Raw genomic sequence first — 4,306 nt, 5'->3', positions numbered from 1 at the left:
CCTGCAGATGTCAGTTGCAAATACGTGGGCTATACCAAATGGCATACGGGGAATAGAAAATGTTATACCGGTCATAAGTATTCGAGTTGCATGAATCACATGGAAACATGCGGTGTGGATAACGACCGCGCGTGGCCGCATGTCCACTCGCGATTTACCGCGGTCTTGGGGCGCTACACATGATACATGTTATTCTTGTAGTGTTTGTTGCTTTTGATTGTTGGTCATGATCAATCATCACACCATATGATAAAATGTGCATGGCACTCCATGTACTTGCATTTATAGAATTGCTCTATTGCTTCACTTATACTTCTTAGAGCATTGCGGTAGTCCTGTCTGAAATGATTAGAACTCTTTTGCTTTACTTTTTTTTAGATTTGAATAGTAATTGATAGTTGAGAATGGTTAATATGTTAGTGATAAAAATAATACGTATGCTTTGATGGTATAATTAAAATTGCATGAACTAATCTATAGTAATGTTAGAAAAGATTAGAAATCTCTCGGTCTATTTGTCTTTCTTTGGCCTAGTTTGATGGATGATCTTCATGATAAAGTTGTGTATGTTTGTTGGGTTCAATCTTGTGAGTAATCTACCCCAATGATAGAAAGTGAAAAGGGCTTGTGTTGTGATGTTGCCACTACAACAAAAAGATGATTGAGTGGTTTTCTTTTGAATGCAGGGTGAAGACAATATATCGTCAACATCATGTCATTATGCTTAATACACTACTCTGTTCTTTACTTAATACTTTGAGATGCATGCTAGATATCAGTACTGGAGTGGAGTATTAGTTGTAGATGCAGTTGAATTAATGGTCTATGGATGACCCGACATGATACCTATATGCAATAATGCCATGTATAGTCATAATCATAAAAACTGTAATTTAATCGATACACAAGTGTAATTTGTTCACCACACCTTGCTATTTTTTTCCAGAGAAACCACTAGTGAACGCATGGATCCCAGTCCATTCTTTTCCCATTACACTCAACCTCAATAACTTTGTTGTAATTTTTTCATTCCGTTATTTTATTTCCCTTGCAATCATATTTTTTCAAACACGAGTTGCATTAATCCTTGTAACTAGCAAGGCTACTAAGACTAACAATCTTACTAGTTTCATTGGGGGCCAAGGCAAGTTTTGTATTTGTGTGTGCAAATACTTATCATTTGATGTAGTTCAAAGCTCCTATTGGTTCGATAAACCTTAATGCCATCTACTTTGAGGGAAAATTGCCGATTGCTGCAAACCCTCGCACTTGGGGGCTCAACACCTTCCCTGGGAGGAAGCATTCAATAGTATGTCACACTTGGGAAAATCTGACAAAATTGCTTTCGTCCACAAGTTTGGGGCCTTGCCATCCAACCGGTTGTAAGCTTCTAAGGTTTGATCCCTGAGCTTGTCCCTGTTCAAGTTCCAACTATCCAAATTTGTTAACCTAGCAATGGCCCACAAAAGATTCTTCATTGTCTCACCTCTATACTTTTGATGGAAGTTTTGATATAGATGTTTAACACAGAGACTGTGTTCTGCATCTGGCCAAACCTTCTTGACAACTTTGTGATACTAACTTTACCATGAAGATTGGGTTGCTGCTATCCATCTCTAGATTAAATGCCCTAAATATACACCGCAACTTCTCAAACTCCTCTCTGGAAAGGTTTAGGTCATCATCATTCAAGGGATCATCTTTCTCAAAGATATCTTCTTGTTATTCATTGTTGTCATCTAGTACTACATCCACATGATGACCCATAAGTATAGGGGATCAATCTTAGTACTTTCGATAAGTAAGAGTGTCGAACCCAACGAGGAGCAGAAGGAAATGACAAGTGGTTTTCAGCAAGGTATTTTCTGCAAGCACTGAAATAGTCGGTAACAAGTTGTTTGATAGGAAGATAATTTGTAACAAACAAGTAACGGTAACGTTAAATAAAGTGCAGCAAGGTAGCCCAATCCTTTTGTGGCAAAGTACAGGCCAAAACGGTCTCTTATAATAAGCAAAGTGTTTTTGAGGGCACACGGGAATTTCATCTAGTCACTTTCATCATGTTGGTTTGATTTGCGTTCGCTACTTTGATAATTTGATATGTGGGTGGACCGGTGCTTGGGTGTTGTTCTTACTTGAGCAAACCTCCCACTTATGATTAACCCCCTCGCAAGCATCGGCAACTACGAGAAAAGTATTAAGATAAAATCTAACCATAACATTAAACATTTGGATCCAAATCTTGGTCCCTTACGAAGTAGCGCATAAAATAGGGTTTAAGCTTCTGTCACTCTAGGAACCCATCATCTAATAACTACTCCACAATGCATTCCCTTAGGAGTTAGGCCCAAAGATGGTGAAGTGCCATGTAGTCGACGTTCACATGACACCACTAAGGGAATCACAACATACATATCATCAAAATATCGAACACATATCAAGTTCACATGATTACTTGCGACATGACTTCTCCCGTGACCTCAAGAACAAAAGTAACTACTCACAAATGATATTCATGCTCAAGATCAGTGATGTGACGGTGGCCCGATCTTTCGATGAGAATGGGGATAACTATCGATTTGATGGATTTTGACCTTGACGATCCGGCTATACCGTACCCGACGATACACCTCGACAATCGCTAAACCAATCTCCGATGGTTATTGACCTTGTCGTGGGCACGATCAACCTGAACAACGAGGTTCGAGTTCCTGCAAGCAACCGAAGAACCGGCAAGAACAAAGGTGAATTGCAATCTGAATTGCGGATGATAAATTGAGCACACAAACTAGATGAAAAGTTGGGGTTCCACTGTGGATCTGACAAGGCGGTAGTCCTACACGTCTCGTAGATGCGAATTGTAGCGATGGCTAGACAATACAATAAAACCCAAAAACTAAACCCTGGATTATGACGACTATTTATTAACGCAGGCAGATGTGTAGGCGTGTGAGCTGTCCCGGAGTCCATCTCCTCACGTCCGTGAAACTGGACCAGGCTGCACCGTGTGCCTTGTCTTGGGCTGCATGAAGTCATTGGACACGTGTGCGTGCATGGCTTAGCAGGCCGGCCTTCCTTGTGACGTACATGCATGCGTAGAGCTCCCTCAGGTTGGTGCATGTAAACATGGATACGTGCATGGCCTTGTACGGTGGAAAATCATGGAGCCCTTCTTCCTTAAGTTGATGATATTAGCTCCCAAAGCAGTACATGTACGTCTATATGTGTGCATGTATAAATCTTTGTTTGCCGTCTCGCACTTTAACTCTCGGCTTGTGTAAATCTTCTGGATATATATCTGTAAGTAATAAAAAGAGGTGTTGTATCTTTGTTTTCGACCATAAAACAATTCATGAAATTATTGTTAATAGAAAGCACCTTTATAATATATATTGTTTTTGACCATAATTTTGCATTATTTTTGGTCGTATCCACAGATGCTATGTCCACATCAATCAGAGGGGTATTAAATAGATCCGAACATATAATCTTCCACCAAATAAACCATATAGTAATCAACTACAAGATGTAATCAACACTACTAGTCACCCACAGGTACTAATATATGAGGTTCCGGTACAAAGATTGAACACAAAAGATGAACTAGGGTTTGAGAGGAGATGGTGTTGTTGAAGATGTTGATGGAGATTGCCCTCCCAAAGATGAGAGGGTTGTTGGTGATGACGATGGCTTCGATTTCCCCTTTGGGAGGGAAGTTCCCTCGGCGGAATCGCTTCGCCGGAGGGCAACAGTGCTCCTGCCCAAGTTCCGCCTCGAGACGGCGGCGCTCCGTTCCGAAAGTCTTCTTCTTATTTTTTCTAGGTCAAAATGACCTATATACCAGAAGATGGGCACCAGAGGTCGGCTGGGCTGAGCACAACCCACCAGGGCGCGCCCTGGTGTCTTGTGCTCACCAGGTGGCCCCCCTTGGTAGTTATTTGCTCCAGTATTTTTCATATATTCCAAAATAATTCTCCGTAAATTTTCAGCTCAGTTGGAGATGTGCAAAATAGGTGCCCTGACGTAGCTTTTTTAGGTCCAGAATTCCAGCTGCCGGTATTCTCCCTCTTTGTGTAATCCTTGCATATTATAAGAGAAAAAGCATTAGAACTACTCCATAAAGCATTATTGTGCATAAAATACATTATAAATAATAGTATGAAAACATGCTGGAAAATGGACGTATCACCACCCCCACCTTCACAATCATAGTCACTCTCATTGAAATGAGAATCAGTTAGACTGTCATCTTGTCCTTCCCCTGTTCCCCCGCCTCTCATCCTTCCCCTGTTTCCACCAGTTCCTT

This window comes from Aegilops tauschii, chromosome 7, assembly GCF_002575655.3.
Source record: "Aegilops tauschii subsp. strangulata cultivar AL8/78 chromosome 7, Aet v6.0, whole genome shotgun sequence".
NCBI lineage: Eukaryota > Viridiplantae > Streptophyta > Magnoliopsida > Poales > Poaceae > Aegilops > Aegilops tauschii.
The sequence above is the reverse complement of the archived record's forward strand: the minus strand, read 5'-3'. Positions refer to the sequence as shown.